Below are 15,216 nucleotides of genomic sequence, written 5' to 3' on the forward strand. Positions count from 1 at the left end.
CTGATTCGTCAACCTATGCCGGTTCCGGAGCCCAGATAAATTTGGGGGGACTAGATGGTACTGTGAACTCCTGTAAAAAGGGGAAACGCAGTATCATCACACGAAATTTATTTTTTTTTTATCACCAAATAAATCCAAAACATTAAAGCCCCTAGTTGCTTTAATTACATGCTGTTTATGATACTTATCTCTCAGAAATTCAACCAACTCGCTCACCTCGTTCCCATACACTATCTCCTCCTTCCATTCTGTATTCCTGTAATTAATGTCTCACATTAGGCTCACCTTCTTTTAAACATGCCCAACTAATTTGCCTAAACATTTCACAATCAGTATCTCTGCATTCCCTGGTCTATAACAACATCCTATTCAATTCCTCTGCAATCATTAACAGCATCCTATTCAATTCCTCTGCAATCATTAACAGCATTTTCCCTACTCTTTTCACATTTCTGTCTTTTTGCAAAATCATATATCCTTCTAATTCTATTCCCGACATCACATACTCCTCAGGCAACCAAGTTTCACTTATTCCAGTTATCTTTGGGTATACCGTCTCAATCAATACAACAAATTCAGCTCTCTTGTTTCGAATACTCCTTACATTTGTGTATAAACAAAACAATCCCTGTGCGTTTGAGGCCATTCTACCAGCACCAGCATTCTCTATTCTAACTGCTGTATACCACACCTCTCTCTCTTCTGTCTGACCACTCCCATTTCCTGATCCTGACTCTGATTTCCATTGCTATCTGTCTCATCCTCACCTTTATGCATTCCATCATCTTGTGCTGATGCAATCACATCTTCAACCTCAAATCCATCTTTCTCCTGCTGTATAATCTGTTGATTTGTGCTATCCTGCTTCACAGGCAGACTCTGATCCTTTGCTACATTAACTTCTTGTCTCTGTTCCTTCTCAGAAAAACAATACACTTTCTAAATGCCTAACACCAAACCCATCAAATGTAATCCATCAGCTTTATATCATTCCAACTTCCCTTCAAATTCACTCCACAGATTTACAAATTGAACCTCCTTTGTCTCACACAACTCAGCCATCTTACTATTCATTATCTCTGCTCTCCTCAATTCACTGTTGTCATATCTGGGCAACACACCTACAACTTTCCCAGCAACCCTTTACTTTACCTGATTCAACAACTTCCTCAAGTTTCTATCAACATTCTTTTTCTCCCTAACTAAGTCATTTGTGTCCATACCTACCATTAATTTTGATGCCGAGTATTTCCCTTTCTGCAACACATCAGTTGTTTGCTTTATTGTTCCACCAGTTAAGCCTGTTTTGTACACTTTATTAGTAATCACACCTCTAATGATCGAGTTCCCATACACTGATATACAACTATCCTTTGACTTCATAATATTAACTTCCTCCTTCTCATTATCATCAGTCAATCTCCACTTTAAATGTTTAATGTCCTCTTCCAGATGTTTCATTTGGCTTTTCCTTTCCACTAACTCCTACCTAAGCTCTTATACTATAGTCCTGATGTTTGTTCCCATTTCTAATCACTCTAATCTATCAAGACACTTTTCGCATACTTTAACACTTTCCTTCTCATTTACCCAAACAGTCCACAAATCGTTTACATTTTCAGTGCATGCATATAGGTTTTCACAATGCATTCACTGTAAAAATCTAAGTCAGAACCAGACTTTTTAGTAAAGTCTGGTTCTGACTTAAAGAAACATACGTCAGAAGCCTTCCATGCTGCTGACGTATGTTTCTTTATGGATGGCCATCTTAAGAAGCTAAAGCAGTACGAACAAACAAGTAGCAAAACACAATATAAACAACAAAAAATTTCAATAACACCACCACTGAAGGACTCTTGTATCTAAACTCAAAAAATGTAACACAATGTGCAATAAAAAGCCACACTATACACTAATTATTATTATTACATAACACCTCCATGGAGTCCAAGACTCATCGACGGAGGGAACCTACTCTACAACTCTCCATCTCTACTACTCATATCCACCAACTACAATGAACTGCAACTACCATCATCATCATCACTTAAACCAATGCCATCTACTGCCCATCATCACCACTAGTATGTTCAGAGACAATCACAAACATCCATTCCCACGGCGGGATTTGAACCCACAGCCTTTTGGCCGGAAAGCGGATATGCTGACCACTCAGCCAATCAGGCAATATGCATCACCTTGTGTGAAATCTTCACTTATCAGAAGCCATTATAAAACAGCTAATAATAGTAATAATAAATAAATAAATAAAACAGCTAAGGAGGAATAAAAAAAAACAAAACACATTTGGTCTCTGGAGCATGATTTCCCAGATTATCTTACCCCAATAAACAAGATTTAAAGATTTTGTATATATATAATACCACTTGTAAAACCAAAGTTGATTCTCACTTCATATTTTAAAAACATAATTGCCAAGAAAATAATTAAAAACACTTTTTTTAGCACAGTTTAAATCTCCTGGTACATTCACTTGCAACACTTATTTTTTCAAAAATTCTATAAATAATTTTTAAAAGTTCTCCAAAATTATGATCATACACATTTTTCTCAAAAACCAAGTGTTATGTAAAAGAACATATGGTAAGTATAACAACAAAAAAATCTGAAGAAATAGACAAGAAGACGTTACATAAATTTCTAGAAAGGGATAGGAGAATGCTGAAAAAAGAAGTTTTATCCTTTCCATTATGTATGTATTAGTAGATTCTCTCCACAAGAAAATTGAGGCATTCATAGGTGAAGAGGTTTATGCCAAAATATTAAGTAGTGAAATGTGCCACTGTAAAGTATTCAATAGGTTAGGAAGGACCTAGATTCAGAACTGGGTTGAATACAGCAGCATTCTCTTTGATGAACAGCATGGCCTGCTAAAATATGATTTTCTTTTACCAATCTACTTATTACAACAAGGTGACAAGCACATTACTTAAGGGAGTTCTTTTTTTTTTTTTCACTGTCATGTATGGGTGTAGATAAGTTTTGGGGAAAAAAAAATGTTTTTTTTTTTTCTTGAAGAGCTACAGATTATAGTTGTTTTGGACTATTTCATGAAGAAGGCTTTTTCAGAGGAGAGAGGTAGATGGAATAAAAGAGGAAACAGAAAAGTAAGTTCAGCATGTTTGCAGCTGCTGCTTGTGTTGTAACAGGTCCAACGGAAAGTGGAGAATGATGTTTGGCAGTTCATTGGACAGTGACCATGCAAATACCTATAGAACAGACACACTGCTGAAATATTGCATCTGTGGAACAGAGGGTGAAGTGAATCTCTAAGGGAGGGATCATCTATGAGCCAAATTGCTCCTCCAGAACAGCATCATGATTTTTTTAGGGGACATTTTAGGATGCAAAACTAGGTTTAGCAGTATTCTGTGGATGGATGGAGTTGAGATTTGTATACAGTTACTAGCTGGATAGCTGCTAATAGGCAAAAAATAGCATCTTGAGCAGAAGAGAATGCCTAAATTTTAGATACTCAGGAAATTGAAGGTGAATAGATTGTTCTTGTCCCATTTAAGGATGGTGGAGATCAATGTTTAAGGCTATTGAAGATGAAGCTTTGGATGTTGTAGCACTTGTCAAATGAGTAGGATGAATGGAGAGTATTATCAACAGCAAAGCCGTGAACAGGATTATTAGAGATAGAGAGTAGGTCATTTTAAAAGAGGAAGAGAGTAGGTGATTGAACAGAGGCCTGAGGCACTCCTACACTGGTGGCAAAGCTCGAAGAGAGGAAGCCATCCACCATGACATGCATTGGACAACCAGACAAAGCTGGCTACCCAATTACAGAGGCTGACAGGTAGACTAAGGGATAGCTATTTGCTTAGTAGGCATCATATGCTACCCACTTCATTCCTCACCTCATCAATATCAGTTATCCAGCTACCAAGATAAGTGAAACGAGAGACTAGATCTATAGCACATCCTTTAAGAAAGACAGAGAACATCTTTATCACCTGTTTTCATTACCTTTATTTTCTTAATACTGATAATCAAACCTAGATGATTTCCAGCTTCCACAACTGCAGAAATAAAGCCAAATCATCTGCATAGTCCAGATAAGATATTCTAAGATTCTCAGACCACTTTAATTACCAATTTAATTCCCAAAGTTTTGTTCATCACAAAATTAATTACGATGCTAAATAGAAAAGTTGATAGGACACAAACCTGCCTAAGTCCAGTCAACTTTAACATAAGCCTCATTGATATCATATAAAGCAGTCACAATGCTCAAGTTTGTCAGGTATTCCATAAGCTCTTACAATCGTCCATAAATTTTGCCTATCATCTGAATCAAAAGCCATTTTAAAGTCAACAAAACATGTGATCACAGGTTTCTGAAATTCTAAACATTCTCAAGGATTTGTCTCAGTGGAAATATTTCATCTATATAGCTTCTTCCCTTTAAGAATCCACCTTGCTCATCTCTAAGTTGCTTGTCAACCAAATCCTTTATCCAGCTGGGTATAATAATACAAAGAACCCTACCTGGAATAGACAATAACTGATTCCACTATAATTTTCACTGAGATGAAATCCTCTTGGGCACTACTCTACTTCTAGAAACCTTACCACTTTGATAGAAAAATGTTCAGGATCTCAGGTAGTCAAGTCACTATACTCTCTCTCTCTATCCCCTTTTAGTATTTCTGCAGTAATCTCATCATATCCTGATGATTTATGAAGCTTTTTCTTATGGCAATCTAACTTCAAATGGTGTAATTGGATTGATATGAAATTGGAAAGTGGAACTAGTCATTTCACCAGGGATAACTGGATCACAGGACTGAATATTGTTAATAGATCATAAAATGCTCTGCTCACCTTCCATGATGGCATCTTGCCCTTCAATTGTGTTCTTATTTTTATCTTTTAATGACTTCACCCCATTCTCCTTCTTCTTACTTATCATGGTTATTTTCTCTAGTGCATTCTCTGCTTTCTTTGCCATGTTGTTAAAACAAGGAGTTATCTATTTTCAACTTTTATTTGTTTATTAATTTCCATATAACTTAGTCTATTCTCATTATTTGGATGCTTCTCCAGCTTCTTTGTACACTCTCCTTTCAGAAATGAACTGCATTGCCTTATTGTTCAAATAATTCTGCTTTTGCTTCTCTCTCTCTCTCTAACTCCTAAAATAGATTTAAAGTAATGTGCAGCCTTCTTAGATCCATTCCACACACTTTTTATCACAATTTGTAGGATACTTTCATAACATCCAAACAACTTTTCCTGGTAAATTCTAACAGTATCAGCACTGCTCAATGCTTTGGTATTAAAAGAGATAGTAGTAGGTCTTGCAGTACATTTTCAGTTTCAATTGCAATATGCTCTCCACAGCTCAGTCATTATAGACAAAGCCCTTTGGTCAGAAAGACCTGGGTTTAATTCCCATCCATGATGTGAGGAACCCTTATCTGGTCTCTTTTGACTAAAGGTAAGTTAGATGGTCTCATACGGAGGTAGAGGGTTTTCCACCCAGTAATTTGGGTTTTTTGTCCCTCAGAACAGGCAAATCAACCCCCAACAATATGCGGAAGAGACAGGGTCCTCAACACATGTTGTTACGCCTGTGGTTAACCATGAGTCACATCGCGACAGTCAACCTCCTGGATAGGAGATATATGAATGGGATGAGATGGTCAGATCCTATCTTTGCACCTCTGCATGTCAGTGTTCTGCACAAAACTTGGTGATTTACTGTTAATCAGAACATAATCATGTTCTTGTGGATACCATCAGGTGACCCAAGTGTACTTTAAATATCATTATGCTTGAAATAAGTGTTGGCTATTCTCAGTCTTAGTTTATGTAACTGGACAAGTCTCACCATTGTCACTGAAATTCCAAACAGTCCTATTACTCCTGTCAGTAAAGGAATCAGTAAATAAACTTGCATTCAAAAGCTCCAAAAAACTATTATATCACCCATCTTAAAATTGCCTGGTATTTCTTATAGCTGGTTAAAGAAGCTCTCTCTCTCTCTCTCTCTCCATCTTCTGAATTCTTAGTAGGAGAATAGCAACTAACCACATTCAGAGCTTTAATCTCAGTTTTAAATTGAGCAGTTAAATGCCTTGCAGTTAATACAGTTATATCCAAGAAGAGCAAGCATTATTTACATTTGTATTAAGTACCAGTCCTACCCTTCAAAATATCACCTTTTCCCATCCATCTTACTTCTTGTAGAGCAAAAATTTCCAACTTTCTAAAAAATTCTTCAGTGAGGTTATCATGAAAGTCTTGGCACATTGTCCTTATGTTTCATTCCTATGAAAAGAAAAGTTTTACTAGGTCTGTGGAGGAATGATTTTTTGTTTCAGGACCCAGCAAAATCAGCCCCCCTAATCTCAGGTATAGGGCAACTGCCTCCCTTCCAACTCCCTTTAGTTTAAGCCACATTAATTTGTCAATGATACATTAGTTGAAGTTTGTCAATGCTTCCAGAAGTTGAGGAGTCTGGGTACTTGCAATGACCTCTGCTCTGAATTATTCACCAGCTTATAGTATGCATCCTGTGTGTGTTAGTCTCAGTCTGGCAGCCCAATCAAACAAGGGGACATGACAATGGCTTCTTTTCACCATGGCTTATTTATGCAGCAGTGTTTATTCCAGGGTTTCTCAAACTTTTGCTAATACGGAGCACTTCACAAATCCTGAAATTTTCACGGAACACCTTGGTTATTTTGTGTTGTATTAATTAATAATTAATTGGTAATTTAGCTGATTTTTGATTATTAATTAATCGGTAATTAAGCTGGTTTTATTATTAATAATTAATTATTATTTAATTAAACATCAATTAAACCATAATTAAATTAATTTGTACTGATTTTCATTGACATATCCTATTCTGATCACCAAAAATTTATATTATAAGTACTTACGAGTGAATGCAGACTTTTCCTCCTGTGTGCTGGTTTTGTAGGGTAGGTAAATATAAATAGCTATAGTAACTTTAGTATGAAAAACAAAAAATAAGATTATAAATAAGAAATGTCGAGTAATATAAAAGTAAATGAATAATGCAAAATAGTAAAAAAAGACTGCAACATATAAAAGTAAATATGAATTGTAACAATACTTGTAAAAAAAGTATTAAACCGTGTCAAATAATGTAAAAGCAATTGTAAGAATGATTTGATAAAATGTTCAGTAACAAAAAAATTAAACAGTTCGAAATAAATCAGATATATTAATTATAAAATGAGTTAAAAGAGTAAGAAGAATTCTTTTTTTTTAAAATGCTGCCTCGCCTACTCCCTACATATGGGAATAAAAAGCCGTTAGCTGATTTTTTTCTTCTTTTCGAGGGCCCAGTCCCAACAAATTTACTTGTAAATACCTTTCCAAAAATTTTTAAAGTTCATACATTAACATAAGTATTAATAATTAATTATGGCAAAATCATAAAGAGTATTATGATTACACTGTTAGTACACTTATGTATAGGGTGGCATGTTGACAAATATAAAATTACATTTAAATTAGTTATCAATCACTGGACTAATGAAATCTTGTAGCATGTTGTAATTTCCTCAGACAAACATAATTAAATTAATTTGCTGATTTTCATTGACATATCCCATTCCAATCATCAAATATATTTATAATATTATTATAAGTACTTACAAGTGAATGCCGACTTTTTTCCTCCGGTGTGCTGGTAATTTTCCCCTCGTTTTGTATATCCTGGAGATCTTTGTAGGCTTGAGGTGGATGACTCACTATCTGTTCCATCACAAACACCTTCAATAAGAGATTTCTTAATAACAAAATTAAACAAAGGCCTTGTCTCTTATTCATATTAGATTTTAAATCTGTATTCCTATTACTTTTAAAAAAATCATGGCACTCTAGTTTCAGAACAAGCACTTACTGCAATACGAAGTAGTGAAGAAAGTATTCAGTATTAATAGATTTGAGAATACAGACTACCTCGATCTTCAATTTCAGTGGAAAAATTTTCTTTATACTTCCTTGCTGATTGGTCACTGACATTTGCAACACAGATGTTATTTCGTTCAGTTTTGATAACACGCCGCCCTGTTGTAATCGGCTTGCAGGCAATTTTTATGATCGGTCATAAACGGCAGTATTCTCTTTTCCGATTGTTAAAAGATTTAGATGTGTGAAAATTAACAATAATTCATTAATATTTCCATGTTTAAAAATATGCCGCTTGGTCACTGACATTTGCTACACAGACATTTCCTTCAGTTTTGAGAACAGAGAACTGAGTGAAATTAATGATACACAGATGTTATTAGGTGTTTTGGGTCTGAGCTTTTCGACATATTCACGAATATTATTCTCCTCAGAATATTTCTACTATAAAATATTTATTCATGAAAAATACTTAGAAAACTAAAATGACAAATTCCAGAACTTCTCGCGGAACACCTATTCACCTTCCGCAGAACGCAGTTTGAGAAACCCTGGTTTATTCCATATCCAAATTCAAAACAATAATCAATCTACTCAGTTTAAATTACATAGTCTGATCCCTGTGAAACTGACCACTCCTCAGTAGGGTGTACCAATAGTACAGTGGTAGTTGGTATTTTCTCCAACCACAGATGTTATATTTATGCTGGCAACACTTAGTTGTCATAGCTCCTTTTGTGACAACAGACCATACCAATAGAAGGTGTAGGTTAGCTGAGAGGCTATATTTTTATATACTTTACTTTTATAGGCTATAAAAAAACACCCAGCTTACCTGTGTTAAGCTGAGTTCTTTCTACAACGGTTTTGGTAAACTTTTCTGTTGAACCAGAGAGTGAGATTTGAAAATATATATAATGCATTTTATTAATTCAGGTACTTATAGGGAGTAGGCAAGGCCATTTAACCCTGTCTAACCTATGGAGACTGAGAGGGTAGTTTAATCTCTACCAGTAGCCAACTAGATAGCTGGCCCAAGACTATCGCTAATTATACACAGCATCCAGTGAAGAGAGGCAGCTGACAAGTGCTGCCATCTAGTGGTCCTTAATCCTAACACTATATTTACTGCTGACATCGTGTGGGTTCTACAATAAGTTTTGAGTTTACAGGACAAAAAAAAAAAACCCAAGTTTCTGGGAAAAAAAACCTACTTCTTCCATGCCAGAGATCAACTAACTCAGGAACTTGCTAAGGAAAGGCTTAGAAATCGTTCCTCTAGTCAGCAACCAACATCGAACTTAGAACACTTTTTTTTCAGTGTGGCCTAGCATTGGGGAACACAAACCACTTCCACTGAGCTACACAGGCTCTCAGGGATTTGTGAGGCATATAAGAATTTTGGGCAGAATGGAGAACGAAGACCTTTAGTGCTAGTGAAGATGATTTGTGACTTACTCAGAGCAGACGTTAAGCCAGAAGAGTGGAAACAACAGTCAGACTATGGGACATAATTCTGGAGGTCCTCTGACTTGGTATGGTTGTAGCACCAAAGGACACGAGCTTGGGAGTGGCTGGAGGAAGGGTATTCTGTGGGATAGTAGACTTAGAAAAGTTTGTGATCTGAGTTATCAAGAGGAAAGGTGACTACTGCGTACTATCTGGAAGGAAAACTGATTAAAAAGAGATGAAAAGTACTGGGAGAGTGAAGAGGTTATCAGGAATTCGAGTAGGCATATATATAATTTATTTTAGATCAATGCTTAATGCAAAGATTTTCACATCTCATTTAGCTTGAACAGTGATGTTGGAAAATGGGAACCAGTTGGACTTATGGATATTAGGGTCACCTAGGAAGATGACCTTGCTATTTGGATAGCTGGATGGCAGATGCTGAACTTCATAGAGAGGAAAGTGAAGAGGTCAGAGTGGTTTTCAGAGTTTGGAGACTGGTAAATGCAGTAGATAGATATTACTAAATAGGGCATGGAAACCCTGTGCCAGAGGAAGTCAAAAGCTGGGAATAGTAAATTAGCCATTCTCAGCAAGCAATGTTAGCTCTCACAAAGGCATAGTTGGGGAAAGGAATCATGAAGTGTGCAATTTGGACAGTAGTAGATGCAGCTGCAATTTGGGTTTCTGTCAAAAGTGCGATCAGGACAACTGTGAATGATGATGAATGTCATTTATGTTGGTGTTTATGCCAGAGATGTTGGTAAAGTGGATGTAAAGGTAAGTTTCTTTTTTGGCGATTCTGGCATAATTTGCATGTGTTGTACTTGGTAATTATCTTTTTTTTTTTTTTTTTTTTTTGTTGAGACTGGTTTTGAGGGCAGAATGCTTTAGGAAGTTTTGGATCTCTAAATATATGTCTAGCATGTCTTTGAAGTGACACTCACACTACATGGGAAGAGAGAGAAGAGTGATTCCTGCTCACTCACAATTAAGCTGTCCTCTCCTATGTCCTCACTTAAGTTCCTCATGATTCCACCCTGATCAGGATGAAACATATAAATCTCTTATAAATTGATCACTGAATACCTCAACAATGACTTCTGCAGCAGTTACCATTCTACCATTATTTTCATCCATTAACATCATCTTACCATGATCATTCTTCCTTCTACTTGCCACATATCTAAAAGGTTCTCTAGGGTTTTTCTTTGCCTGATTTATTAATTTCTGCTCATACTGCACTTTTCTTATTCTTACTGAGTCGCTGTCCTACGTGTTCTTTATATGCGTCATGAAGCTGATTATTACCATTATTCATCTTGTACTGCCTCCAAAGTGCCTTCTTCCAGATTTCATGCTTATGCACCCCTCATTTATCCATTTTACACCTACCTTATTCAGTCTATTTGACCTTCCGAATACATTCACACATCGATGCTCTTATGTATTGCTTTGTCAGTTCCCAAGCAGCATTTATTTCCTTATCACTCAACTCCTCATTCCATGTTATAGCTCCAAGCTGTATTCTAAGTGTGTCATAATCACCAACCTTTGTACTTCTACACATATATCCTTTCCTCACTGAAGTCTGCATATGGCTAGCCACAAGCTGGGTGATCACTTTATGATCACTCTCACCAACTAGAGAAAAGTACAAGACTCCACTCACAATTACAACCTCTCATGAAATGATCAGATCTACAACTTGATCTTCACATGCTGCCTGAGATATTTGTCTCTCAAGATCTCAAGAAATTCATTTTCCTTATTCCCAAATGCTATCTCTTCATTCCAATCTATATTGCCATAATTAAACTCGCCCATAATAATTGCCCCTTTCCTTTGTTCACTAACCCAAGTTTTTTATATATTTCCTTATCACCACTCTCCACATTCCCTTACCTATAGCAATGTTTCTATGCTTAGAAAGCCAACATACACACCACAGGCTGATCTACATAAACAATCGCACCATCATCCAGACTAATGATATAGAATTCCAAAAACACTCACACACAGGAGCCAGGGCTATTTGTTATAATGATGCAGCCCTTTCCATAGAATTCAACTATCTTTGCCATACTTTCAATTGCTACAGCTCACACAAAACAGATAAAATACTACATGCCCCCCCCCCATGTACTCAGTGGCATAGCTGGGGGGGGGGGGGCGGTCTGCCCCAGGCAGCACTTTGAAACTTTTTGAACTTTTGCAGTTAATTCTAAAATACAGTCTAGAAACTCAGTTCCAAATATTGCAATTCCTCACAATTGCTGTAAGTGTTGCTAGTTGTGAGAGGAGTTTTTCTAAATAAAATTATCATTATTATTATTATTACGTGACACCTCCAGGGAGTCCAAAGACTCAACGAGGGAGAGTGCGCCAACAGCATCAAACAATTGATCCCCTTCCAACTACCGTGCTCAAACTTGCTTAACTTTTTGCGTGAGCCATTAGTAGCAGAGGCTCTACCAATCGACCAACCTTTGCTGACTTAAGAATTACCTACATTACTATGAAATAGACTTCGCCAATGTCATCGCCGATTTTGTTAACAGAAAAGCAAGAAAAATAACATTTTTGAATGTTGAAATTAAAGTTTTACTTCAAAAATAAACAGTGTTTTAATTTATTTCCCTATACAGTACATCGTTTTGACTTTTTGTAGTATTTTTGGTGTGTATTGAGAGGGGCAGCAAACTCAGGGACTGATGAGTCTTTGGACTCCATGGAGGTGTCACATAATAATAAACACACAAGAACAAAACACCATCATTCCTATTCCATATATCCAAGGTACATCACATCCTGAAAAGATAGCCAAATTACTAATAAAACAGAATGTTCACATGACATGCCAAACAAGCAACTTTGATCTACTCTCCTAAGTACAAACTCCATCCTCTAGAATATCTTGGAGTGCACAAATTTCTCTGTGACTTAGCTCACTATGGACAAACAAGATCTGTTAACATCCACCTGGAGAACATAAATACATTTGCTACCATTAGTATGGCGAGTCAGGACTGGCAGACCATGCTTTGGACACCCCTTCACACAGGATTACGAAGAAACCCAGTGTGCTATATTGAAGTTGTTACAGGTCAGAAATGGCTATGAAGCATCCTCCTAACTTTAACAAGTATGGCTGCATTGATTTGCCAAAAATTTGGGAGACTTATCTTAAGATCAACCCCTACTCAACTGTAGTATTTCTTTTATACAATGTTAGGGGGCACCAAATTTGGACTTCAGATCTTTTTTGTCTGTTACATTTACTCATTGTCATGTATAAATTGTAACATGTTGTTTTGCTCTGAAGATGCTGGTTTGAAATCATGTGAAATATTATTATTACGGGACACCTCCAAGGAGTCAAAAGACTCATTGAGGGAGGGTACCTACTCTACAGCGAACCACATCATCTACTGTCTTCCTCCTCCTCCACCACCACTAGCGTTTTCACATACAATCACAAACATCCATGCCTATGACAGGATTTGAACCCGCAACCTTTTGACTGGAGAGAGAGTGGAGACGCTAACCACTTGGCCAACCAGGCTAGTTAATAGCTAGTTAAGAAACATCTTTTTATAATTTAGTTTTGTCTAGTGTTGTAGTACCATTAAAATTAAAATAAGATATGAATAACATTCCACACCTAAGCCTGTCAACTAAATTCCCTACTGAGTGTTCCATGTAAGATTTATGCAGGTATACTTGGGGCTTAAAAAAATGTTGAATAATAAGATGAACCCACCTTGTTATTCCACAGTTAGGTAGCCAGCATCACATTTTTACTTTAAGATAAACAGTTGAGAAATCATGGGACAAGGAAGAATGTTTTGTAGAGGTAAAAAAAGCATAAAAGATGCCAAGAGAAAAACTGTTCAAAATTATTTATTATTTGGCGATAAATGGAATGTTATACAGAGCAGTGCATATAGTTGATTTAAGTGGTAAGTCAGCAGCTAGCACTGAAGGAGGTACAAGATGATTTGATGTAAAATGAGGTCTAAGAGATATCATCCACTCTCATTCATCATTATCAATTCAAATAATTTTATGAAGAAAAGTGGCATTAAACCTTTATCAAAATTGCATCTATTATTTTATGCCTTTATCTATTTTATGCAGATGCTGTGATACTCTGAAATAAATGCAGTAAAAGATTGTTGCAGAACTTCTTTACTAATTAAATAACTTGTATAACATTTGTATTTTGACTTAATGCATAATTTTTACTGAAGATGGCAAATTAAATTTGGAAAGAGAAAATAAGCAAAGCTGGTATTATTGTAGGCAGTTAGATGAATAAATATATAATTAGAGATAAATCAGAAAAAACACTGAGCTACCAATTTTCAAGATAGTAATCAACCATCTTGAAAACTGTTATTTTCAAAAATTAAAACTGGATTTAATTTTAACTTTTGGATCTAGGAGTATTCAAACAGTTATCAAAGACCAGAAACCATGGACATGAGATTTCTGAGAAACATTAGGAAAGAGCAAACAGATGGCATTAATGGCAAAATCATATTAAGAATGAAAATATCAGGAAAGAACTTGATATTGTAGCATTCAAGAACATACGAGCAAAGCTAATTGAAATAAATAAAGCTAATTGAAGTGGGTAGGATCACTTAAGCAGAATGGAGAGGAAAAGTTAGCAAAATATGGTTTTGTGGCCAGGGTGGCAGGAAAATATTAATATGAAGCAAAAATCTGGTGGACTAATGCAATTAGAAGAGTCTTAGAAGACAAACAGAGAATTTGACAATTCTGGAGTCCTGACAATTAAGCAATTCAAGGAAAATTGCTGATCAGAAGCTAGTTAGGAAATAAACTGAATAATTTCATACTTTTATAGATTCTTTACATACCTTGAAGGTATATATATCAAGAATGTGATGACACACACAACAATACATAAGCAATTCATTTGCAGCTTAAGGGCATACCTTTTTTTTTATTTCTATGTTTTTAGTTTTGTCTTATTTCATGCCAAATTTTACACAACAGTTATTCAATTTAGTTAAGAAGTTCTGCAGACTTTTATTGGATTTGTTTCAGAGTATAACATCATTTGCATAAAATAAATAAGGTATACATTATGACAGAGTAAGTTCTGAAAATCAAATTAGATTGAAATATTTTATTATTGGAACATTTTAGCTATTGGTTGCTTTTATGAAAACAAACGATAAAGGATTAAAAAAGAATTAGTTTATGTAAAGTAATTAACCTTCAATACTAAAAATATTATTTAAAGATGTTTTCATTTCTTTTCTCATTTAACTGGGACAGATGGAAAAATAAAACATTAATTTTTTCTTGAACTTTTCCCTTCAGATATTTCCAGCTAGGAAGTCAATCAGCTGCTTCCAGAATTAAGATGTTCCTGTCTTAGTACATCAGTTGTATCAATTAAAGTCTCTCTCCTGATACCTTTTGTTTAAGAGACCTGTTGTAAACTCATTACACTGCTAAAAATCTCTTTATTTGTAAAAAGTACAAAAAAAAAAAAAAAAAGGAGTTAAATTTATGTGACAAATGGCAGAAGATTAAATTTAATATTTTTACCTATGTTGTCATATACTACTGAATGCATCACTGGTTTGTACAACTCCAGGTACTTAGTTAATACATACTGTGTATTATAAATGAACTAAGTTTTTTTCGACCCGTCAACATATGGAAGTAGTACTAGAAGATAATGAAGTATTTTATTGTACGAAATTGGTGTTAAAATATAGAGTAACTTTATATCAACAAAACCCAAATAATAGTATACATGCATAATTTATCATTTGATTTTTATTTCAATTTTTGCAGGTGTTA

At 35.4% G+C, this 15,216-nt stretch overlaps 1 protein-coding gene across 1 annotated transcript in view; it reads left to right on the forward strand.

Annotated features, from left to right (window-relative positions):
* LOC150104506 (SEC14-like protein 2) overlaps nt 1–14,944 on the forward strand; it is an 89,771-nt gene extending 74,827 nt beyond the window's left edge. Inside the window, exon 13 of the mRNA XM_090395681.1 lies at nt 14,728–14,944. The gene's annotated coding sequence lies outside the window, so the exon portion shown is untranslated. The remainder of the gene's footprint in view (nt 1–14,727) is intronic.
* The last annotated feature ends 272 nt before the right edge of the window (nt 14,945–15,216 follow it).

The sequence above is a fragment of the Typopeltis vanoorti genome, chromosome 7 (assembly GCF_054136105.1).
Source record: "Typopeltis vanoorti isolate ZY-2024b chromosome 7, IOZ_Tvanoo_1.0, whole genome shotgun sequence".
Taxonomy (NCBI): Eukaryota; Metazoa; Arthropoda; class Arachnida; order Uropygi; family Thelyphonidae; genus Typopeltis; species Typopeltis vanoorti.